The 24141-nt window shown below is 51.3% G+C and overlaps 2 long non-coding RNA genes across 2 annotated transcripts; both read right to left on the bottom strand.

The window, feature by feature from the left end:
- Positions 1 to 1167: 1167 nt before the first annotated feature.
- Positions 1168 to 2258, bottom strand: LOC144118604 (uncharacterized). The gene is made up of 3 exons (XR_013312067.1): positions 1905 to 2258; positions 1310 to 1620; positions 1168 to 1207 (listed from the first exon to the last, which is right to left on the bottom strand). It is a non-coding gene; the product is annotated as an uncharacterized LOC144118604 (long non-coding RNA).
- Positions 2259 to 21598: 19340 nt separating this feature from the next.
- LOC144118603 (uncharacterized) lies at positions 21599 to 22850 on the bottom strand. The gene is made up of 3 exons (XR_013312066.1): positions 22649 to 22850; positions 22485 to 22542; positions 21599 to 21801 (listed from the first exon to the last, which is right to left on the bottom strand). It is a non-coding gene; the product is annotated as an uncharacterized LOC144118603 (long non-coding RNA).
- Between the last annotated feature and the right edge of the window lie 1291 nt (positions 22851 to 24141).

The following is a 24141-nucleotide window of genomic DNA, read 5'->3' as shown; positions in this document are numbered from 1 at the left end:
TTTGCTGCGTGCCGATGATTCAGGCTGGACAACACAGCTGGGCAAGCTGCTGTAGCACGGCTAAGACATCCATAAACTGCTTAACAGGGCTGTCCTCCTGTGAACTGATCAGTCATATCTGAAGTAATCGGTGCACTCCTCTTGCAAGAGTACTCTTCCACTGTACTCAAATTCCTCGTCCAGCTCTTGCGCGATTACCTCACAATGCGTCGAGCCTGCAAAGATAGGCATGATATCATGATGAACCTAAATATGGCCGTCACAGGACAAAAACAGAAATGATTAAATAACACTGAATTTTGTGTGGCACAGTCGGCGTGAAAGCAATCGACACACATTTTACAGGATAATTTGTAAGAACTAGCACCACATTTCTTGCACAAAGTGAAATTTAATTTGCCTTGTACCAATTTGGGGATTTTTAGTTTAATGCGCCGTTTCGCACCTCCAGTAAGATATTCAATGTGAAAAAAACATAGTAATGTGATATTGAAAGGAAAGTAATGTATTATTTTGTTTTAATATCATAACTACATATCTCTAAATTGAGAGCGCATTTTTTGTTCGGGTAAAGATGCACAGGTTGTAGCACCTCCTCCACATATAGTCGAAACAACAGTTTTGAACAAAGGTCGTTTTTTTTGGATGGGGTTCAAAATAAATACGCTGGATGGAAAAAACTCAGAACATTTTTTTGCTTTTTTAAGTCCAGCAGTTTATCTTTGTCGCTTCCATTGCATGTAATACAGATTCGAAACTGACTTGAAAACAACACAAAACACCTGTATGACAGTCCAGAGTAATGATTTTTTTTTCATTGAGATCTTGGCAAAAGCTCTGACCATAAATTGCTAATTTTCTATTGAACCTGCAAGGGTGTTAGCCGAAGAGGAACAGCGCGGAAGTAGTTAGTACACATATCCTTACCGACTGGTCTGTAGTGGAACACAAAACAGTTCCGATTCCTATCCTGCATAATCTGTACATGACAAATGTATTCCTTAATGCATCGGATGTCCGGTCACATGAATTCAAACCTGCTGTTCGACAAAGTAGTGAATGTTTGGTGAATTCATTGCACCAAAGAAGAAAAATAAAGTTCTTACCATTCGGGCAGATCTGCACTGCGCACGACGTCAATTCAAACATTTGGCAATGAGAGTAGGTACATAGAACTCGTCCTCGTGCTTTGTCTCGTTCTCTGTTCCTGCCGGAAAAAGTAAAGTCTCATGTAGTCAAAGCAACACTTACTCCCAAAATCACATTCATATCCGAACGTATCTCAAGATAAAATGTTTGTAGTACTTACAAATAAGATGTCGCAGGTCAGGGTAGCGAACCGCGTCGGAGCTCTCATATAGTGTCAGGTGTGGGTTTTCGCTTGCCCAGACTACGAACGGAGCCAGCTCGAGTGTGTATGCTCTTTCGTCGCGCTGGTCGTGCGGTTGGGCGCCGCCGAGCGAGACAACGCAAGACTCGTCCAGTCAAGAATGTGTCGTGGAGATGCATTGTGAAGAATGACAGGGAAGACGACGGTGATAGGGGAAGGAGGGGGTGGTGGCTGCTGGGGGAAGAGCCATTTTTTTTACACAGCTTTTGTGGTCGCAAAAAAGGTTCCAGCTGAAAGGAAGAGGAAAGAAGATCTTGGGCGAGGGTGTAGGGAGGGGGGGGGGGGGGGACACGAACGGCGCAGCGTGTAGCTGCGCACGGGAGAAACAGCTAGGATAAAGTGAGTAAAAAAATTATATGGATTATCCCAGCTAATCCAGGATATACAAAGCGAAAAGCGAGATTGAGGTCTCCACTGACCCTTGGAGCCGGTTATGCGCCTTTCACTTCGAGAAAATGAACGGAGTTTGGAAAGTTGTCAACGGCAATGAACTCTATGAACGCCGTCGGCTCACGTGTTTGGTTTTTGATCCTTTTGCCGCCGTTTAGCAAAGCGTGCCTCTCGTGATTCTGGCGTTTCAGCCGCTTGTCTAGCCTTGCACTTTTCATATCTTCGCTGCTTTTGAGCCAACTCCCACGCTACCACTTCTGGGTCTTCTTCTCCTCCTTCCATGGCGAAGGGTCAGAGACGGAGGCAGCGCGCGGCGGCGACGACGGCTGCGGCAGCAGCGGCCACCTGCCCTCCGCGTGACGTCACTCGGTTCCGCGGCTGCGCAGCTGTGGCAAATCTGTAGTGTGGCTCACGCGAAGCCCGGTGTTGACGAGCCTAGTGAAGGTTTTCGCTTCAAAAGTCGACGTCGTTCCCGTTATACCAAACCCAAGTGCGGAGCAATGGGAGGGTTTGCTCTCCAGCGACTGCCGCGATGACCACATCGGTCTGATACGGCGAGCTCAGCTGACGGCAGCATCCAGCGGAGCGCTGGAATAGGGGCAACCGACCGTTGCGGAGATTGGCTCACCTATACCGCATAAAAGCACTTACACTAGAGCTCAATAGTTATCATATCCTATCCAATCAGCAGTAGTTAAGCCGCAGCTATTTTTTTAAACGAAAAGCTTCAAAACGCTAGTTAACAACGCGCTTCGCGAAGCCGGCGTATGTCGGAGCACGAGTGACGTCACGCACGGCGCAGGTGGCCGCCGCCGACTCCGTCGCCTGGTTCCATCCGTTTGTTTCTGTCGCTGTCTCTCGCTCCCTAGTCACTACTGCGCATGCGCGACTAGAAGCACCGAGCCACAGGTGTTCCGGCGCTGCGAAGCGCCGCGCTTTTCTTCAAAATCCAACTTTCAATTTTCAGTTTTCTCTTTCCTCTTTCCCTCCCTCCTTTATCTCTTCATTTACGACGCGGTTCGGGTATCCACCGAGATATGTGAGACGGTTAGTGTTGTGATGACCCCCATAATGCGCAGGTCCACACGGGACGGAGAGGCAAAGAGACACCGTATGGCTCAGTTTAAACAAACAGGTATATTCAATAATTACACATGATTAAGATTATACATCAGAGGCTGGGGCGTCCGAGCTTACGTGCCGACGACTTCATGGGGTCGATGGAGTGGCTCCGGAGTTGGGCTCGAGCGGTTGCTGGCAGAAGCTGCACGCCGACGGGCTTCGGCGCTGAAGGCCCTCTTGGCGAACGATGTCGTCCTGAGCGTGCTTGCAGCAGAATTTCAATAGTCGTCCGTTTCTTCGAGGATGGTTCACAAACCCTTCCTCTAGTGTCGTTCGGCTTGGAAGATGAACAGGAGGCGAGCTTGTAGATGATGACAGCAGAGCATAATTTTACAACATACATATACAGAGAGTTAAACTGGAAAAAGCAGAACTGAATTTACAAAAGAACAAACTTTGCACTACTTTACTCATCGACCGGGCAGGTTAGTGCCTAAGTAGCATCACATTACATGCTAAGCATGGAGCCCCAGCTCAGACTGGACTGCATCCGTTTACATGTGCTTTTAAGCACTTGATTAACAAAGGACTAAGGGCGGTCATTTCCAGTGGCCCGCCCAAAGCATCAATTCTCCAATCCAAAATAACATGCGAGATGGGGACAACCCCTTGGGTTGGGCTTAGCCTCGAACCCAGAGTCTGTTAACAATACAAACTAAATAAACAACAAAAACGCCACCACTCTCTCTCAAGTGAGAGTATACACAGGCTCTCTCTTCGGAGCTAATTCACTAGCGCCTGTCTTTCCACATTCTTGGCGAGTACTGCCTGTCCGCCATGACAGGTGTCCGTCACGGCCCTTCTGGGAATGCGCTTTTGTTCACGAGGCACGGCGGGAAGCTGTGGGTGCCTTCCCGGCGATAGCCCACGTCGAAAGGGGAAGGAGGGAAAGAATGTTGTCTTCGCGGTAGCGCATAGCGTCGGCTGTGGTACGGCGCGCTCTGGCCCGCTGACAGCTCCCTTGTCCCGGAATGTGCCCGGGAGGGCCGCACCTGGAACGGCCACGCAAATTGGGGAGGATAAAGCCTGTTTCCCCGCGGCGGCGGCGGCGGGTCCGGTTGTTCTGGTCGTCACTCAAAGAGCATGGCTGGGTAATTGATGATGCCGCTGTCACGGCGGCGGGTCCCTTCGTTCTGGTCGTCACTCAAAGTGCATGGCTGGGTAATTGATGATGCCGCTGTCATCTGGGTCTCCGTCTACGCCGCGCCGTGGAACGCGGAACCTCGCAGCACACAAGGAATGTCACACTCGCTCACCCTCCAGAAGAATGTTCTCCGAACATTTGAGTCCCTGCAGCTCCCCTTGTCTTTCTGAATCGCCTCGCACAGTGCGTCCGACAAAACACTTTTCGCTGCACTCAACACCACTGCACAACACCAATGCCTCCGCTGTCATAACTGGCGTCTCCAGGGGCAGCACTGATCTTCTTTTACAGATAAACATGAAACTCAGCACCCAAGCCTCTCCTTTCTAGTCCAAACTGGACGAAATAAATTTACCACAGTTATAAAGGAGCTCCCACTTCTAGCACGATCACGGCACAGACAAAAATATAGATAACGAAAGGAAGTAGGGCAGGTTCTGCATGCGCTCCGCATGCTCTCCTGTGAAGGTGTTACTTAATGACAGAAAGGTTTAACTACCAACTCCGATAACTTAACACATAAGCACATAGCAATGTTATGAGCTGCGGCATTACACAATTCTAACCAGTTCACAACTCCGCTCTGTTTACGCCATTAGTCCGACTTAGCTTTCCGATTTCGCAGCGGATATCGGCCTTCATGAGTCATACTAAGTAAGTCTGTGCCCCTTTGTCTGCTTTGGGACTCGCGAGGGCTCGTGGCAGGAGCCTCTTTTGGCGTTATCTGCGCGGCAACCTCGCGCGCTTCTTCTTCTAGCAATGCATGAAGTAAATCCGGTGGCATTCCGGCCGTCACCTCGGGCGCCTGCCGAACAAATGCAGGAGAGGGCGTTTCTTGCGAACTATCTGCGCGCCCCGCTTCACTTCTGTCCCCATCAAAATCCGCGCTTTCCCTTTCTTCATTTCGTGAATACTGAACCGGTGCCGACTTGAGGCGATTTGCGTGTATCCTTATCAAACGCCGGTTCACGTCTCGGACTCTGAAGTTTACCGGAGAAAGCTTCTCGACAACCTCGCACGGTCCTCTCCACTTCGTCTGGAACTTACGAGCTAGCCCAATCTGCCTTTGGCAGTTTTCAATGTACACGCTGTCCCCCACATCAAACGGCGCGTCTCTAGCACTGCGATCGTGCACCTCCTTCCTGCGCTTCGCCGCTTTCTTTAAGGACTCCTTTGCGATGTCCCTCGCCACTTGCAAGCGCGATTCTAGCTCAACCTTATAGTCGTCCAGTGAAGCGTATGGGACACGACGGGGGCCCTCTGGCACTTCACTAGGCTGGTCCGGGTCTCGGCCGTAGAGAAGAAAGAATGGCGATTCGCCCGTGCTCTCGTGTGCTGCGGAATTGTAGGCAAACATTGCATACGGGAGCCACAAGTCCCAGTCCCGCTAGTCGCGCGAAACAAAATGCGACAGGAACCCGGCCACGGTTTGGTTCCGTCGCTCCACCGCGCCGTTGCAAGCCGGATGGTACGGTGTTGTCTGCTTCTTAGCGATCTTAAGCAGCTCGCAAACTCTCCTCATTAGCTGCGACACGAAGTTCGTTCCCCGATCTGTCAAGAGTTGCCTCGGGGGTCCATGTCGGAGCACGATCTGTTCGACAAATGCTCTTGCAACCGTGTCTGCCTTCTGATCTGGGAGTGCTACCGCTTCCGCGTATTTTGAAAGGTGATCGACAAATACTAAAATGTACTTGTTTCCGGAAGTGGTCGTGGGCAATGGGCCCATTATGTCCATACCTGTCCGCTCGAAGGGAGCCGAAACCTCAGAGAACGGCTGAATTGGAGCTGGTCTTCGTCCCTTGGGTGTTTTTCTTTCGAGACAGGAATGACACTTCGCACAGTAGTCTCTAACATCCTGTCGCATGCCACTCCAAAAGTACAAACGCTCCACACGCCTGCGTGTCTTTGCTACGCCAAAATGACCGGCGCATGGCGCATCGTGAAACTCGCGAAGAACCCTTTCTGTCCACGACCGAGCTATGACGACTCTCTCCCAAGCGGTTTTCTCTGGTCTCCCTTTCCTGGTTGGCCTCGTGCGCCGACACAGGGTGCCGTCTTTGTCAATGAAATAACCTAGCTGTTCGGGGTGAGACGGTGCGCCCTCTAAGCTTTCGATTATTCGCTTCAGGTCAGGATCTTTGCACTGCTCTGTGCGTAATTCGGCGGGGTCGACTACGGGGACAAACTCATCTATAGCTGCCACGGCAGCTGTGCGGCTGAGTGCATCAGCATTCAGATGTGTCTTTCCTGACTTGTGCTCAACTTCAAAGCAGTATTCCTGCAGGTGTAGATTCCATCTAGCGAGACGCGAGCTAGGGTCCCTGACACTCATCACCCATTTCAGAGGATGGCAGTCTGTGACTAGCTTGAATTTGCGGCCGTAAAGGTAGCATCTGAAGTGCTTTACTGCCCAGACAACGGCGAGGCACTCCCTTTCTGTAGCTCCGTACTTTTGCTCTGTGGGGCTCAGCTGTCGGCTAGCAAAAGCAACGGGATGTTCTTTGCCCTCGATAACCTGAGATAGCACGGCACCAACTGCGAACTTTGACGCATCTGTGGCCATAACGAAGGGCAAATTAAAATCCGGGTGGCGCAACAGCGGTGCACTCATTAGCTTCCTTTTCAGGGCCCCAAAAGAATTCTCCGCGTTTTCGTCCCAGCGAAAGGCGACATTTTTGGCTGTTAAGGCGGTGAGCGGCTTAGCGAGCTTGGCGAACTCCTCTATGTGCCTTCGGTAGTAACCGATCAGGCCGAGAAACTGCCGGACCTGGCGGACGCTAGTCGGGGATGGAAAATCCGAGACACACCTTAGTTTCTCAGGGTCCGGTCGCACGCCGTCAGCTGAAACAACGTGCCCGAGGTACTTCACCTCGTTTTTGAGGAATTGGCACTTAGAGGGCTTCAGCTTGAGACCCGCTCCTCTTAGTCGCACCAAAACCTGCTCAATATCGCGCAAATGGTTCTCAAAACTGTCACTGTATATGATAATGTCATCCATATACACGAAGCACAGCCTCCCCAGAAGACCTGCCAGGATAACATCAGCGGTTCTCTGCCAGACAGCAGGGCTGTTGGCCAGACCCATCGGCATTCTTTTCCATTCATAGTGCCCTGAGGGCGTGTTGAATGCCGTTTTCTCGGCATCTGCCGGATCCATTGCTGTCTGCCAGAATCCCGCCGCCATGTCCACTACCGTGAAGTACCTGGCAGAGCCCAGCTGAGAAAGCGTCTCCTGTATATTGGGGATGGGGTATGGATCGATGCGAGTTACGGCATTTAGTTTGCGGTAGTCCACTACCAATCGATACGAGCCATCTGGCTTTTCCACCAATAGTGCTGGTGCTCCCCAGGGTGACTTTGAGTGTTCGACAATGCCGCGATCAATCAGGTCCTGTACCTGCCGCTCCATCTCCTCACCTTGGGAGTAAGGAATCCTGTACGCACGCTGGTAAACGGGCGATGAAGTGCCGGTTTCTATCCTGTGCTTTATAACGCCACAGCAGCCCAAATCCAGGTTGGACGCAGCGAATACCTCCGAGTAGGCGTTCAGCAAACCAGCCAGAGCCTCCCTCTCCCTGGATTTTACGTGAGAAAGATCGAACGACACCTTTGGAGCAGCCGAAGGACTAGCATGCTCTACAGTTGCGAGTACCGTATCGGTGGGCTCACGTTGCTCTATCGCAGAGGTGAAGAAAGCCAATGTTTTGTTCTTGGGAAGGCTCAGTGGCTGCTGGCTACAGTTAACCACCCGTAGGGGCACTCTGTGGGCGTCATTAACTGTCACGAGGCACGCGGCTGCCTTCAGGCCATTGCTGAGAGAGTCGACCGGCTCAAGCACTCCCACGGCGCCGCTCTCTACATCTGAAGGCACAAACGCGTACAAAATATGCTCCGACCAAGGAAGGACGACCGCCTCCTCGACCAGCCGGACGGCAACCCGCGAATATACCTTCTCCAATGATCCCACTGTTTGACGGGTGTCAATATCGGTAATGCGAATCTCAGCCCCTCTCCTGTTCAAAAACGGAACTTTTGAGCCGCCCGCATTAACCTCTTCCTCAGAGAATGAGACTACTACCTTCCCTTTTCTCAAAAAATCCTGCCCTAATATACCTGACACTCCGTTTGGCAGAGACACCGTGTCCGGGCATACGTAGCAGGGGTGCTCCAATGCAATTCCGCCGGAGAGAAGTGTAACCGGTAGAGTCCACTTATGCCAAGAGGATCCCCCGTTATGCCTACAAATTTGGTTGCCATACCACCAGACGCTTCCAACACCTCGCGGTCCCCCTTCCTTTCGAAGCGTGTTAAAACTGCTCTCCTTAAGCAATGTCACCTTTGACCCCGTATCTATCAACAATTCCATACAACAACCATTTAACTTGCAACGCACAACAGGGCATGCCTCGTCGGCCACACAAACTACCACCACCTCATCATCTACTGCTCCCTCCCCACGCTCCTCAGGCTGGGGAGGACTAACTAGTTTTTTGTCTCGGTATCTGGGGCCCCGCTGTAGGCTTGCTTAGGGCATGTCTCGCCTGCTTCTCTTTGTGGCTCCCCACGGCGCACGTTTTGGCAGAACCTGGCGATGTGTCCGCGACCCTGGCAAGCGAAGCATACGATTTCTTCAAAATCTCGCATACCGCGCCTGTAGCTTTGTGGCGGTCTCCGGTTTCCAGCGAATGAGCGCTGTTGAGCGCGCGCTTCAACCTGGTGTTCTACCTGCTGAGATAGCAGCTGTTCTAAGCGATCTAATCGCTCTGTCAAGAGAGCAACCTCAGGGTTGAGCACCTCTCTCTCTATGACGCGTACTCTCGCTGCGGCTGTCGTTAACGCCTCATTTCGTTCCTCATCCAATGCGGCCTCCACGGCTTGGTCGAAATTGCTCGGCTTGCGCGAGAGCACGAACCGGCGCACGGGGTCTTGCAGACCAGCCACGAACAAAGCGGTCATTTCCTCTTTAAGTAGTTCCTCCGCGTATTTCTTCCTTATCTGGTCTCCTTCCTCCTCCCTGCTTAACGTATCGCGTGCTAGGCGCTGAAGCCGCGACGCAAATGTTCGCACGTCCTCCCCTACCTTCTGTTCGGCGTCACGGAACCTCTGTACCCGCACGTGACGTGGTTCAGTGTCGAAATGCTCAAACGCGAGCTTCTTAAATTCCGCAAATGATTTTGTGGAATTTACTTTTTCGTCTCGCCATGCAAAATCATGAGCAGCTCCTGCCATCTTACACCTCGCCATTCCCAGCATTTGAGCATCGGACCATCCCCCCATTTTCCCAATCTCTTCTAGCATGGAAAAGAAATCGCAGATTGGAACCCCTGTCTTATCTCCCGTAAACGTCGGAATGACGCTTCCTAATGCCAGCATGCTTGCTCCGAGCGACGGCTGTGCGAAATCGCAGATTGGAACCCCTGTCTTATCTCCCGTAAACGTCGGAATGACGCTTCCTAATGCCAGCATGCTTGCTCCGAGCGACGGCTGTGGAGTGGGAGCTCCCTCAGATACAGTCATTTTTTTTTTCAAGCCCTCCAGTGCCTCAAGCCTCTCAAATGGGGGTAAAAGTCCCACAATCAGTCCCGTGATTCCCTTTTGATTACAATTTTGAAGTCATGAATGTCACAGCATTCAGAGGACATTTGCTTTTGAGACCCCACTTCTGACACCAGTGTGATGACCCCCATAATGCGCAGGTCCACACGGGACGGAGAGGCAAAGAGACACCGTATGGCTCAGTTTAAACAAACAGGTATATTCAATAATTACACATGATTAGGATTATACATCAGAGGCTGGGGCGTCCGAGCTTACGTGCCGACGACTTCATGGGGGCGATGGAGTGGCTCCGGAGTTGGGCTCGAGCGGTTGCTGGCAGAAGCTGCACGCCGTCGGGCTTCGGCGCTGAAGGCCCTCTTCGCGAACGATGTCGTCCTGCTCGGCTTGCGCGTATGCAGTAGAATTTCAATAGTCGTCCGTTTCTTCGAGGATGGTTCCCAAACCCTTCCTCTAGTGTCGTTCGGCTTGGAAGATGAACAGGAGGCGAGCTTGTAGATGATGACAGCAGAGCATAATTTTTCAACAGAACAAACTTTGCACTACTTTACTCATCGACCGGGCAGGTTAGTGCCTAAGTAGCATCACATTACATGCTAAGCATGGAGCCCCAGCTCAGACTGAACTGCATCCGTTTACATGCGCTTTTAAGCACTTGATTAACAAAGGACTAAGGGCGGTCATTTCCAGTGGCCCGCCCAAAGCATCAATTCTCCAATCCAAAATAACATGCGAGATGGGGACCACCCCTTGGGCTGGGCTTAGCCTCGACCCCAGAGTCTGTTAACAATACAGACTAAATAAACAACAAAAACGCCACCACTCTCTCTCAAGTGAGAGTATACACAGGCTCTCTCTTCGCCTGTCTTTCCACATTCTTGGCGAGTACTGCCTGTCCGCCATGACAGGTGTCCGTCGCGGCCCTTCTGGGAAGCTGTGGGTGCCTTCCCGGCGATAGCCCACGACAAAGTGGGGAGAGGGAAAGAATGTCGTCTTCGCGGTTTTGCATAGCGTCGGCTGTGGTACGGCGCGCTCTGGCCCGCTGACAGCTCCCTTGTCCTGGAATGTAACCGGAAATTGGGGAGGATAAAGCCTGTTTCCCCGGGGCGGCGGCGGGACCGCTGTCCCTCCGCGTATGAATTTCATTCACGTTCATTGTTTCGAGCTTATGCATGTTCATAAACTGAGTTCATAGTTTCTGCTCACTGATTTCAAACAGGGAGACAGTACAGCGTAAACATATCTTGACGGGCAGCAGTAATAGCAGTAGACTTGTGGTCAACTGCTGTTGACCGTTTGAGCATACTCGTTTTAACTCTTAAAGCAAAGACGCTGCCGTTTCTGTTTTCTAGGGAGGTGCCTATATGGGATGAAGAATGCATGGCAGCGCACGCATAGCCCCATTGAATGACCGTTCAGCTGGAACACGTGCGGTCGCTAACAGAAGTAGGAGGCGAGCACTTTCCCAACATTGTGAAGAATGCAATGTGTGTCACCAAGAGGCAAACCATTCGCCACAGGAAAAAAATTCTTGCACTGCATTAAGTGTGAACCGCGGTTTCGTGAAATAAAAATTCTGAGGAGGAGCAAATACACTAGGACACGGTAGGCTCTGGAAGCTTCCCACTGAATAAAGAGAGGAAAATACTGTGTTAGCGGTACATCTGCGACCCTTCTGAAGATCGAGATGTCATATCTTGAACGGTTTCCTTCTGCGCATGCCCTAGTTTTCCTTATATTGCAGGCGCCTCGGCCAGTAAAGTTAGATGAAGTTAGCGCTTGTCCTGCGACGTTCTTCTGTTTTGTTTGTGTGTGTGTAGGCGCTATTGTTTCCTGTCTCAAGTACTATGCAAATTCTAGCCCAAATTGAAGTTAGTTGGTGAGCCTTAGCCAATTCGAAGTTGGAGCAGTATTAATCCAGCGTTCCTTGGATTTTATTTGTAGCCGTATGACTATGATTGGACGGGCGCTAATTTCTTAATTTCTTACTTAAAACGATCTCTACCTCGAAGCTAAATGTATTCGATATCAATGGCGTGCACAAGAGACACTGCATCTCCTACGTTTTCCGTAGTTTTCTCCCTTCAAGGCAGGAAAGTAAGCCTCCCTCAGGGCAGGCCTTTATCCGCTTTCCGGGGCAATATAGCAGCAGGAGCAACGGATCAAAACAACGTGGTGACGTCACAGGGATTTGCCGGAAAGCCTGCATCACGATGACGCACTTGCGTGCGCGACCCGAATACGTTCCGCGCCGTGAACTCCAATTGACGCTGGCGGCTCTTGCGTTTTCCTCGGAGCTACATTTTCCTCTCGTAGTGTGCCGTTCCTGCCGACAGAGAGAGGGAAGAGAGGCGGAGAAAGAAAGGAATAATAATTATAAATAAAAAAAAAACAGCGCCGTCGCACAGCTGGAATTCTCTGCCGTCCTTGCGCCAAGGTCTCCGTGCCTGAAACAAGGTTAGCCTTAATGTCTCTCCATGCGCCGCACGAGACCGTCGCTCTGTGTGTCAATTTTCAGTTTGCGACTACAACTACGGTGGCTGTTCCGAGGGCAGAGCATGTGGAACGAGAGGCTCGTAGGGAGCATTCCGAGCATTCCGTGGTGTCCATCCGCAGTCGCGTTTCCTTGGATTAGTCTGTTGCTGGTAGTCGAATCGGGCTCCGGAGCCTGTGCATGATGCATGGTAAGGGAGCACACGCATCGTTATGCGACAACTCTGCTTTAATTTTTATAGCTTTCGACAAAACCGGCAGCCTTCATAAAGATGGTGTATACCCCCTCCCTTACTTTATTTTTAATATAAGCCGGCTGACTACGATGAGTGCTGCCCTGATTCGTATTTACGGGGTTAGCTTTCTTTATGTCTCCGATTTAAGCCATTTTTGATGGTTCTAGCCTGTCATTTCATCTCGCATACGTGGTGTGGTAAAGCAGCTTCTCAGACAAGGTGGACTCGACTCCAACTAGTTGTCAAGCGCTTCTCTCATACGATGCTGGATGCTTGACACCCCGAGGTATTTATAACATGGTACTAATGTATTGTCAGGTCTACATAAAGCGGCTTTCAATCGTTTTCATTGGTGTCTTTGCTTCGCTTTGGGATTAAGCCTAGTGAGGTATAGTGAATTACGTTCATTGATTCGCTATCAAGCCCACAGTGGCGGCAATGCGCTGACTTGTTTAATCTAACTTCTGCCTCTAAGCCAACTTGAATTCACTCTTATAATTCTCTCACATTTGTAACGAGATAGCTGTCACAAGGGCCGCCGTGGTGGAATAGTGGTTATGGCGCTCGGCTGCTGACCCGAAAGACGCGGGTTCGATCCCGGCCGCGGCGGTCGAATTTCGATGGAGGCGAAATTCTAGAGGCCCGTGTACTGTGCGATGTCAGTGCATATTAAAGAACCCCAGGTCGTCGAAATTTCTGGAGCCCTTCACTTCGTCTCTCATAGCCTGAGTCGCTTTGGGACGTTAGACCCCCATAAACCAAACCAAACCATAAGATATCTGTCACAAAGACCAGGTCTCAAGTTAGTCCTAACTGGGCTGCAGTACATATTGCCATGACCGCAGCGCAACTTGACGGCAGTGCTGAACCAAGCCAGCTTTTCCGCTTGCAAAGTGGGAGGTAACGCGCGAATTCCTTTGCGATGGCCCTTGTTTTCTCTTCGGCAGCCATATGTTATTGTTAGCAAAGCAGGAAATTTGTCTTTGTTCGTTTTTTGGATGCGCCGAGGGAGGGCTGGCTGCCTACTGAGTTCAGAAAAAAAAATAAATCTCTGAACATCTGGTTCCGACACCCGCATGGCACATTCATCGCATTCCTACACCCCATGTTCATGCGTTTGTTTAAACATTGGTTTCCGCCAAAGGATTGTTTGTATAACGCTCGCGCATTCGTCCTTTTTGTCATTTCAGCTCCGTTCCCGACGGAGGCACCACATTTGAGGGTCATTCGAGCCGATCCGGCGGTGCAGCAGACCGGGGTGCCGGGTCAACAGCAGCAGCAGCTCCAGCCATGGGTCTGAGCCCCTTCCCAGAAAACGCCGCCGACGGGCGGCAGCTGTGGCGGCAGCCGTGAGGTCTTGGGGGCGGCTGGCTCGGAAGGACCCCAGCACACAAGGCGAAGGCTTCAGCACCGACGACAGTGCTTGGCCCCGTTCCGCTACCATCTGTGAGAATCACCCGGCACAGCCTCACGCACAAAGGTTCTGCCTTCCTTCGCCGCTAACGGGAAGCACAACGCCATGCGCTTCTTCAAGAGACGCTCTCCGGAACCTCCCGAGCTGGTGCGCCTCTGGCGGCTGCCTCCGGGAGTGGGACCAGTTCACGGCGGGGAAGGAGAGCAGGCGCCGCTCGCAGCGCCGCTTTTCCAACGGGCGGCGCTTTCGAGAAGCGCCACTCCGGCGACGCCAACGGCGCTCCTGCGGCTGCGGCGAGGGGAGTGCTGTAGCGGCGGTGCCGGTTCGGCCAAAGAGGCGATGGCGCTCAGTTCGGAAACGCGTGGTGCCGGCGGTCCCGTGGATGTTGTTTCTCCATCGGCGTCTTCGGTGTCGCGGTGCTGCTTCGTCGAGGCGACCGGCGCGGCGCGGACGGCTACACCACCCGGGTCGGCTAAGCTGAAGCGGGGTGAGTGTCTTGCTCTTTTCAGCGTGCTCGCGAGTGCGCGCGGCGCGTTCTTACGGTGGTTCGTGCAGAATTTCTCGTGCGCTGCCATGCTTCGAGTTTCCCTTGTGGGACGTCCCGTGCGGGGAAAGCGCGCGCTCCTTTGACAGCAACGGCGCGGAGGGCACTCTCCTGTGCTTTGACCGCCGTTCGGACAGCATGGGTCTCCCCCTCCAACCCCGCCTGTCGCGCCCAGCTCTTTGTTAACGGTGCTTTCAGAGAGTTTTGGCGCGCTGGAGCGAAGACCTCGTTGTCATGCTAGAGGTGGCTTCGTAAAGGAAATGAGCTGCACTGGCGCGCATTTCGATTACTGTCATAGAAGTAGGATCTGATGATTGTATTGATTTGTAAATTGGAGAATAGTCAAGGTAATGTCATGCGTGTCTAATTCTCATTCGGTGGACTCAACTCGTCAACGAGAAGGTGCGTAGGTGTGTCGCTCTATCATGCCCGCTCGTACATCACTGCCTTCCCTGAAGCCGTTTCCAATGGTGCAGGACAGCACCTTTTGATTGTACCAGATGTACGCCAAAGCAGACAATAGCAATAGTCACTCGAAATCGCTCAACATAACGCTTCCGCACTTTAGTAGTACACTGTGTCGAGGTTTGCTTCGTACACTCAAAGTAGTCGCTGAGCTGACACAATTTAACATGCTCGCATAGCACTCAGACAGAACAGAGCAACCCTTCCTTTGAGCACTCGACACCGTTATCACTGCAGCCTTCGCTTCGAGGGCACTGCAAACTTTGTTCGAGAGTGGCGCTACGACGGGAGATGCTCTCCGAGCGGCGCCGGTGATTCAGAGGAAACGGAAACCGCTGTTCAAACACTGTATGATCCCACATGGGCGCGCTTGTCTTCCGTGTGCTGGCAGCCCACGCCGTGGTTCGAGGGAAGAAAGAAGCGTCGGCACTTATCAGTCCCAACTTGAGTGTGTCTAAGAAGCGTCTTGTGTCGCGAATAAGGCGGAAGCTGGCGTCAAGAAAGACAGAGGAGGCGAAGTCACTCGAGAATGTCTCGGGCTCACCACTCTCCTCTTCATCTGAAGAAGATTACGAAGCGACTGGGACTGTAGTTCACAATACAGTGTATTCTCTCTTCTCCCTCGCTCTCGCTAATGCCCGGCACTGTTACTTCCACATGACGCCAGCCAGGCACAATGGTCTGGAGCACCGGCGTCGCTTTATCATTTGCCTACCGAGTGTTTTCCCCTAAGGCGGAATATCTCAAGTACAAATGTCTCAAGTGCCTACGCGCTGATCAAGAGCTGTGCTTCTCGATCCAGGAGTTCCAATCTATCGCTGAAAGCGCGCGGGTAGCTGCGTTGGTGAGTCTTTTAGTGCACATTTCTTCTATGCACTTCGCCAGCAGCCTTTGCTCGTTGTTCAATGTCTACTAATCGGGTGAAGTATATTCCACGCAGGTTTAAGCGCATCGTCATTCGCGCTGTCCTGCTGACCAGCCTAAAGTGCTATCAGTTTGTCCCAATCCCGGCCGGACTCAAAGTGCGAACCTCTGAGCCATGGTTACGTATATTGTCCCATGAAAAGGGTTGCCAGAGGGGTTCGTCGTCTCCCGTTCCTTCTTTTCATACCCCTCGCCCCTTCTTTTCCCCATTTGTTCCCCGGGCGGTGTATTGTGAAGCGATCGCGTCGGTTTTCCAACTGCCCCCTAAAGCTGCCTGGAAAAAGCAACGCATGGCTCGTAGCCAGAGGACAGGGCCACCGCACACCGCGTCTGGCAGCGCAGCCGGCTGCGGCACTCTTCCGAAAGCCGGCAGGCAGGGCAGGCGGGGACGACGTTTCGGCATCTGCGACATGTCTGGCTGTGGCCGCGGGGCGAACGTTTCCGACCTGCTTAACGACTGCCGCCTGGGCGCGCTGGCAGAGAGAGGGAGAGTTTAGTCGCCTGCCTCCGCCGCGGGGTGCGCTGCTCTTCTCTTCGCTGTCTTTTACACGTTTTCCCCCGCGCATGAGAGAGAGGGTAAAAAGGGGAAGGAGAAGCAGGCCCTGGGTGCATGCATTGCTTCCCTCACCACCGCACGACTGAATGACTAATGCCCCTCTGGCTGCGTTGGCGCGAGGCTGCAAGCATGATGGCCCCAGAGACTCTTCCGAAACATGGTTCACTCTCTCTCTCGGCGTGACCAGCTGGTTGGGTTCGAAAGAGGGAGAGGACGCCCAGTGGCGCTTTGGCGTCTCCTCCTCCTCTAGGTGTTCTTTGCTTTCTTTCATCGCGCACTCTTTCTATCGTAACCGCCATCCGATATGCGGGAGAGCGGGAACGCATGCAAACTCTCTCTCGTTCTCTGTCCTCTGGCACGCAGTCCAGTTTAGAAGATGAGGAAAGCGAATTCTTTCTTTGGAATGAACGGCGCTAGTAGCTGCAGCTGATGCACTGCTGGCCGCGTCGGGAATGTCGCAGGCGCTGCACCCTACGACGGGACTGCTGTATCGTTTCTCGCTCGGATGGGCATGGTAGCGCGGCAATTAACGCTGGTTATAACCGGCTGAGTGTTGTCCTGTTTTTTTTTTCCTTTCGTTTGATGCCGCGGTTGACATGTCGCCCTAATGCCCACGGCAGGCGATTGCTGGGTCTTTCTGTTAGTACTGACTTTAGTCCGAATGGTTAAATAGGAGGGAGTGGTCCTCCGCGCTAATTGGTTCTGCGGTTGTGGAACAACTCGTCGCGCGAGATTGTGCTTTCTGCTAATCGGGGCTTCGGTAAAAGTAGTGAGCGCCTGGAGAAAGTGCCTAGGTAGGTTTATTTTTTGGTACGCGCAGCCTGTAATAGAATTTCACGTTGTAATGCAATTAGCTGGCGGTGCGTGCGGACGATGCCTGTCCTGGGTATGGGTGTGTCGTGAGTGTTTGTTGGAACTTCTGGCGCTGTCATTTTGACGCACAACCTCAAAGTTGCGAATGCTGGTTGTCGCAGAAATGATAAACTTTGCCGAATGCGTAACGTGCCACCAGCTAGACAACACAAATGGCTGGTGTTTCGTCGGGTGTACCAATAAGGCGAATGGGATGGTGTTGGATGCTTAACGTATGCTGTGGCCAGGGTCTCACCCGTGGGGTCATTGAGCCTTTCTTTTTTTTTCAAGATTATTTCTTGCGCGCTTTGGTTCTTGCGAGCATAGCCAAGCATTAGTCAGTGATTAGTCCATGATACAAAGAGATATTCATTTCAGACGTTCGCTATCGAAGAGCCCATTCTAACCTCAGAATAACTCCCTGTCCTGCAGTAAAGCCCGCTTTTTAGTAATCCGGCGCAGTAAAGTGAAAAAAAGAAGTATTCCAGCTACTTCTGAATACTATAGAGAAAAAATGAAAGTTGAAAAAGATACGCCACACGGCGCAACGATTTGATCTGAATTCGTGGAAGGTTGGGCGTTCTAGATATCGCGTCTTCTGTATACGACGGGAATTCCCCCACCGTTGCGCCTGATTTCAGATTTCCGCGCAGAATGTACATTGCGTGTGTAACCAACCGTGTCCTCCCGTTCCTACATTCCTTTCTCTTTTTCTTTCTTCTTTCATTCCTGTTTTTCAATCTAACCAAAATCTAGCCAGCGGTTGCAGTTCCAGCGTGTCTTTGTATCGGGTAGTGCCGCCGTGGACGCACGTGGGAGGAGGTGCAATGAGGGTGTTAGAGAACTGAATCGCACCCTCTTTTACGAGAGCCAAATTCCGGTCGGTTTCTAGTCCGAACCACCGCGTTCCTTTTGCGGACGCCAAGAAAACAGGACGTCCTTATCGTAACGTGTTTCGCGCGCCCGACGGCACTGACTCAGAGCAGTGAGACGCGCGCTCGCACACACCTCTGCAGCCGGCGGAAACCGCCTGGGCTGCTTTCATTCTGCTTTGCGTAAGCGGATGAAACTAAGGAACGAAAGAGTAATGAAGAAAAAAAACAAAGAGGGCAAGCGTCTGAATGAAAGAATAAAGAAATAAAATACGAAACAAAAACAAGAAAAGGGAGCCGACACAAATTGCCGCACTTTACGCGAACTGTCAAATGATGGCACGGAGCGCGTCGCGTCGACTCCACGCCTTTCGCGTCGTTTTCTGGAACGTAGGTTTCTTTTATTTCTTCTTTGTGGTTCTTTCGTCATTTGCTCCTTCATCGCCTTTGAATCTGGTGACCTCAGGTCTCCGTTGGTCTGCGCGGTCCATTTTCCAGTTTAGCTGCCGAGTAAGTGTCCGCCGTGTTGATGTGTTGAGTCGTTGCGCATGCCAGTTCTATGGCGGAAGGCCGTTGGGGGGGTTGGGGGGGGGGGGGGATAGCGTGGAAGTGACCTGCCATATACACCAGGCACTTCTCTGCGGAACGCCATATGCGTCGGGGTTGGGGGGTGCCTCGGGAGCATTGGAGGTGGCCTCGAGTTTGTGCTTTCTGTGCCGTGACGGTGCAATTTGCTCGGCTGGTGTCACTTGGAAGGTTATTATTTTTCTCTTTTAGCTCTTTAGAATGTTTTCGGAACCTAGAGGAGGAGGAGGAGGAGGAGAGAAATGGAAGTAAGCGTTGTTGCCTGTCAGTCATTTAGCGACTGCGCTCTTTTAAACGCCTCTGCGGAACTGCGTTTTTTCTGTGTGGCCTGGTAACCCTCTCTTTTTCTTGTTTTGGTTTTTCGTTTTCCGTTCTCCTGCTGACCCGGTTGAGACCTTTCGGCGCTGAAGGGTCGTTTACGAAGTTAAAAGTAGGCCGACCAGTTTATACCCGCGAGAGGTGGAAGAGCGCGGTTCTTGCAACCGTCGCTCGGGTGGTTGTCGGTTTGAGCTGGAATGAAAGTCTTTAGCGCCGGCTTCGCACCTCATTCTCTCCCCCCCCCCCCCCCCCCTCTCCCCTTCCTTTCCCCGGGCAGACACTCCGCACGCAACGTGCAGCGCTTTCGGCGCGGACCGTTCATTGTTGGCGCGCTTTTCACAACCTGCCCCGGTTTTATTGCCCTTTTCCAAATATTTCTCCCTCGCACCCGGGGACTGTGTAATCGTCGCCTTGTTTGCTTTTGCCATTTGGGTAAGCGGTTCCCCGCGTGCGTACCCGCCTGCGTCGCCTCCGCGGCTGTTTGCACGAGCGCGTTGATACGCTGGCTCGTGCCGGACGTGTAATATTGTCACGTCGGCGGCTTTCGAGTTGGGTGGCGCGGTTCGCCGTCGATTATTTCCTCTTCATCTTCTTTCGTCATGCGTGGTTAGGCTGCTCTCAATTTGTAATCGCCAACGTGTCGTGAGTAATACGAACGCTTCCGGCGGCATAAAGAAGTTGAGTTTGCTAAAGGAAGTAAGGGACTGTTTATATCAGCGGTCCCTGTGGACAGAGCTGTTTGTTCATACTTGTTTCAAAACTTTCCATAAGGCTGCATGTATCAGAATCAGGCGCCATGACTGGAAAATGGCAGCGAACAGGAAACGAGGCGGACATCGAAGAAACATGGACCATAGGTCAAGTAGGCAAGTCCTCGTTTTTTTTTTTTTTGCGCTGCTATTTTTCCTGTTGATTGACCGACTAGCCCTGACGAAGGTATTAACCGTGACTGGTTTTAACGGTGGTAGTTAGCTGTTCATCTAAGCCCCCCGCGGCATTCAGCCGGTATGCTTCGCGATACTTGAACCATGATGATGGTGGAGAAACAAACTTGCATGACACCGCAGCGGTGGCTAAGTGGTTGAGCATCCGCCTCGCACGCGGGAGGTGCGGGGTTCGATCCCCAGTGCCGCCGGGTTACCCACCGGTGATTCAATGGGTACAAGCCTTTCCCTGGCTTGGCGCTCGGCTTATCAGGGGTGAAATGCTTATAAAATAGGTATTTGACCCGACCTTGAGTAATAGAAATTACCTTGTGCCATGGCGCTCTTTGGCCATAGATGCCCTTGCGCCATAAAAATCCATAATCATCATCATCAAACTTGCATGACGCCACCGATAGTTGGTTGTCCAGCTGTTATCAAGGCTTCGTCTCATTGTAGCCGCAGGTTACAACTCAGAGTTTGATTGCTAATTGCGTCAATTGCGGCAACAATGAATTCTGGCTGTGAGAGTCAATCCGAACGGGGTTCTTTAACAGGGTGACATGAGCACCGACACCTTCCCAACACACTCTGTGCTACCAGTCGGAGCTTCGCTTCCCAGTAGAAATAATAATAATAATAAAAAGCCATTGGATGCTTCAAGGGAAGAGTGAAATCAACTGAATTCCAATTGTTCTCAGCTGGTCTTTAGTAATTGTTTCAAGTGCATTTTGCGAAATTACACCTCGTCGTTTGGCTGGGTTGACGCTCAACGCAATATGCCAGAGCGGCAGATTTTGCAGCGACTGCAAAACTGTCATAGTTGCAGTGTCTGTCAAAAAGCACTGCGTCGAGGGTTCGGCTGAGATGGGGCGCCTTGTGCACATGGCGAATCCTTGTATCAACGGCACGAGCACTGCGACGCGTTTATGTGGCTGGGTGTTCTGAAATGGTGGATGGATATTGAGTCGTTCATAGCCGTGGCCCATCACGAGCTTCAAAATGATTTTTCTTGTGACGCAGAAACAACGTATGTACAGAGAACGACAAAAGTGCAACCAAAGGGTGGGCGCAAGCGGCGCATCTGCGTTGAGTCGTGTACGTGAAAGTACAGCTTCAAAGTGCAGCTTACTTACAAGTACAACTTGCAAGTACAACTTACAAGTACAACTAACAGGTTCAGCATACAGGTTCGACATACAGGTTCGACATACAGGTTCAACATACAAATACAACTTACATGTACAACTTACAAGCGCAACAACTCACGAGCGCAACAACTCACGAGCTCAACAACTCACGAGCTCAACAACTCACGAGCTCAACAACTCACGAGCACAGCAACTCACGAGCGCAGCAACTCACGAGCGCAGCAACTTTCGGGCACAGCAACTTTCGGGCACAGCAACTTTCGAGCACAGCAACTTTCGGGCACAGCAACTTTCGGGCACAGCAACTTTCGGGCACAGCAACTTTCGGGCACAGCAACTTTCGAGCACAGCAACTTTCGAGCACAGCAACTTTCGAGCACAACAACTTGCATGCACAACTCACAAGAAGCTGCATGCATATATTGTTTTTTCTTGTGTACACCTGTATTATTCTAGCGGTATATCGGCAGTGCACGCGAATTAAACGAAATTCATTTGCGTAGCCGCTCTGCTACAGGTAAAAGAAAACAGCATGTCAGTTTGCGTTTCTCGGCAGTAACTTCCTTCCAACCAGTGGCCTAGCCCCTGATTGCCGGCTATGTTCCTGTTATTGGTTGGTCATTATCTGCTTATGCTCTGGGTATGAGGAAAAAAAGAGGACAATTTTTTATTTCGTGCGCTCCTTTCATTTTTAATTTTTTTGTCAAGTGCAAGGTTCTTTTACGCTATTACTTCCCATAACCGAGACCCTTGAAATGTTCCGGAATAGCGACTCTTGGATCGAAGCACAACCCTTCTTCGACATGGGGGAAGTCGCCTCTGGAAATGCACACGCAGTCTCCATCGCAGCGATCAACGGCGTCGCACTGCGAGAAAATGGCTTACTCAAGGTCACCGTGCAAGGCATTTACTGCGCGACAATGATTGTTCAAAAAAGGAGAAAAAGGAGCACCGCAGGCGACCTGTACAGATTGCATGATGTCCTTTCTTCTTGTTTTTTTCTCAGCTTCTTTTAAGCTGTAGTAATTAGACACGCCACTTAAACTTTATAGCTTTCCTGTGGAACATGGTCTTTCGATGATATCTTTAAAGGAAAGTACTGAACTGAGATCGATAACTAGAGATTGGGACTAAATGCGAAGGAAAGAGCTTCGCCAGTGAAATCAAGTTTATCTTCTCAACATGATCCTTGTTTGGGCTGCACAGACAGGGCGACTCGTCACTCAGTCAGTGCGCGGCCATTGCTGTGAGCCAGAGTAGAATCTTCGTATATTTTGCTGCGGGCTAGTCTTGTCACTTTGTCGAGCAGGTGTCGTTGGAGGTTAGCTAACGCCGTTCTACCAGAATTAGCTGTTTGGCGGTTAATATTTGCACACCTGCCTACTTCTGGTTTGCTTTGTTGGCTTCCGTTATTTCAGACGTTATCTAGCTAAACGGCGTTTGCTTTCTCGTTTTTACTTATTGTTAGAATACCTTTAGAGTACCTTTAGAATACTTGTTCAAGACTATTTCGACGAAGTGCATAGAACAGAAAGAGCCAAAGTCTTACTCTTCGAAGGCAGTGCGAGTGTCGCAGGTACAGTTCGTAGTCTTTCTGGTTTTGAGACCTAAAGCAAATAAAAGAAAAAAAGGTTTTTGCATAGTCTCCCTCACTCTTACACATGGCGTTACACACACACAAAAAAAATACGGTACTTTGAAAACAGGACTTACGGGTATTCCTCCGGATAGCGGTAGGGGTAGGAGCCTCTGGATCGCTGGGCCATGACAGCGAAGGCACTGAGGACCACGCAGAGGAATACGAGTGGCAGCTGCATTCTCGACACAGCTGGATCGAGCCGAGGAACCGGCGCTGTATGCTCTTGTTCGAGCAAAGGTACTGTGGCTAGCTATTGGACACCTTATATAGCAAACCGCATGCCCATCAGGGAAGCAAGTACTGCGGTTTTTTCTTGAGACGTTGTTTGTTTCGACATTCGCATTAGGAGCTAACGGGAAATGCGCCGCTGAGGTTAACATCATTGTTAACTCGTACAGTCTGCTCTGACGTTGGAGAGCCGCGTGGTCGCCCGTTCCATTCATAACTGCTGCGGGCAACCATAGAGCAGTTGCAAAACCTACGTGTCTGTGTTCCCTGCGCTGCAGAAATTCATTTTTGCTTTGGGGAAATAGTTGGGAGCAGCGCTAGGATCGCCTGGGCGAGCAGATGTGCGCGCGCCGTCTCTGGACGCACCTCACGCAACCCACGGTGTCCACGCTGCACTTAATCCACTTAAAAGACTGTAAACACGCAAGTTGTACACGTAAAAGACAACAATAATAATGGTAATAATAATAATAATTGGTTTCGGAGGAAAGGAAATGGCGCAGCATCTGTCTCATGTATCATTGGACACCTGAACCGCGCCGTAAGGGAAGGGATAAAGGAGGGAGTGAAAGAAGAAAGAGGTGCCGTAGTGGAGGGCTCCGGAATAATTTCGACCACCTGGGGATCTTTAACATGCACTGACATCGCACAGCACACCGGCGCCTTAGCGTTTTTCCTCTATAAAAGCGCAGCCGCCGCAGTCGGGTTCGAACCCGGGAACTCCAGATCAGTAGTCGAGCGCCCTAACCACTGAGCCACCGCGGCGGGCATCAAAAAAAACTTAAAAGACGTGGTTTGGATCCCGACCGCGGCGGTAGAATTTCGATGGAGGTGGAATTATAGAGGCCCGTGTACTGTGCGATGTCAGTGCACGTTAAGTAACCCCAGTTGATCGAAATTTCCGTAGCCCTTCACTACGGCGTTCCTCATAGTCTCAGTTGCTTTGGATGGTTAAACCTCTAAAAACCAGCCAAACCTTCTCGCGCGAACCAGGTGTGTGCAGGGGCAAAGCGCGAATCTTCGTGGGCCTGAAAGATGCTGGCACTGCACCTAATTATTGTCACGGAGGCAGGGCCCGCCGCCATTGTGTTCGAATTTCTGCCGCAGATGGAAGCTGGCTTGTAGGTGTTGCAGCTCATTCAAAGTAAAGAAAAAAGAGTTTACGGAGCACTGATGTCCCGAGCTGCACGAAAGCTGCGCTCATTGTCTCGAAAGTTCTACCAGCGCATTTCCCGCAGGTCGACTGGACTTGCGTCAAAAAGACTAATCGCCCTTTTGTTAACGCACGGGATTCCAGTTAAAGGCTGCGCTGCAACGCGCCATTTGTCGGTGTAACGCA

Source organism: Amblyomma americanum, chromosome 2, assembly GCF_052857255.1.
Source record: "Amblyomma americanum isolate KBUSLIRL-KWMA chromosome 2, ASM5285725v1, whole genome shotgun sequence".
NCBI lineage: Eukaryota > Metazoa > Arthropoda > Arachnida > Ixodida > Ixodidae > Amblyomma > Amblyomma americanum.
Note: the sequence above shows the minus strand (reverse complement) of the source record. Positions and strands in the feature narration are given on the sequence as shown.